The sequence below is a fragment of the Lipotes vexillifer genome, unplaced genomic scaffold, assembly GCF_000442215.2.
Source record: "Lipotes vexillifer unplaced genomic scaffold, Lipotes_vexillifer_v1.1 scaffold680, whole genome shotgun sequence".
Classification (NCBI taxonomy): Eukaryota; Metazoa; Chordata; class Mammalia; order Artiodactyla; family Lipotidae; genus Lipotes; species Lipotes vexillifer.
The window spans coordinates 1258911-1260108 of NW_006780838.1; the positions used below are offsets into that span (position 1 = coordinate 1258911).

At 71.3% G+C, this 1198-nt stretch overlaps 1 protein-coding gene across 1 annotated transcript in view; it reads left to right on the plus strand.

Annotated features, from left to right (window-relative positions):
- The window catches only part of MNT (MAX network transcriptional repressor), a 15139-nt gene that overhangs the window by 7411 nt on the left and 6530 nt on the right, over positions 1 to 1198 (plus strand). The gene's annotated exons all lie outside the window — the stretch shown is intronic.

Below are 1198 nucleotides of genomic sequence, written 5' to 3' on the forward strand. Positions count from 1 at the left end.
CCCCGGCTCCCCCGCCCGCCTCCACGCGGGCGCCGAGCACATGGCCCGGCTGACGTCAGCGGGGCTCCCCGCCCGGGAGGGGGCGGGGGACCGGCGCGCGTGCGCGGGGGAGCGCGGTGGTGGCGCTCGGCTCCCCTCCCCCGCCGGGCTGCCCCGCGGAGCCCCGCGATCGGCACGGTCCCTGCGGCTCAGTGTCAGCTCGGTCCGTGGCCCTGCCTTACCGCCTGCCGCGCGTTAGTGCCCCGGCGGGTGGGAAGGGCGTGGGGTGGCCGGCTCCTCCACCGCGCCCGCCCGCAGTGCCTGGGCGGGAACTGGTTTCAGCCTGAGACTATCACGGGGGGGCGGGGGGGTTGGGCGTGGCTCGTTCCGCAGGGTGGCGCCCTTGAAACACCTTCCCCCGCCCCCAGCCCGCGACTTGTAGCCCAGACGCACCAAGATCCTTGCAGTAAGCGCACGGAGGTGCCACCCCCTGACTTTGGGGGGTAAACCTAGAGGAGGGTGCAATGCGGCAGTCTGGACGAAGAGAAGCCCCGGGGTCACCGAACCTAAAGACTTACATTCTCCTTCCCTCAGGGTTTAAAAGCTCTTTTTTAAGGGACCCTCCTGGCCGTGTGTCCCTTGCCTTTGGGCATTGGCTCCTCTCTACAGTACGGGGGTGGGGGCACCGCCAGATAAGACCGTTGCCGTGACGGCCCGAGTTTCGGTTTCCCTGGAAACCGGCCGAGGGTTCCGCGTGCCGGGAAGGAGGCTGTGGGGGTGGGGCGAACGGCCATGCTCGGCTGCCCTGGAGACAGAGCCGGAGGTAGCCGTTGGGGAGTAGGAGGGACTTAGGGCTCCCGGGCTGCGGAGGCGGGGCAGCCTCAGGGTCTCCCAGTCGGCGCTCTCGGGAAGCTTGGGGGCTGGGCGGCATCACGCCCTGGGTGGGCCACCCTTTCCCCGGCCTCAACTACCTCAGGGGTCACAGCCCTGAGGTAACCGGAGCCAGACTTGTTGAAGGAGTGGGGCGGAGGCGCTGCTTCGGGCCTGCTCCCAGCCGGCAGTTCCCTCCCCGCCTTCCGCCAACGAGCGCCCTTCCGCCCACCCTCCGGACGAGGTGGAGGGGCTGGCGCCCTTCCAGGCCGCTTCCCGGCACGGGAGGGGAGGGGCCGGGCCCCCCGATTGGCAGAGCTCGGCAGGGGGCGGGACTCCCGCGCGGGCG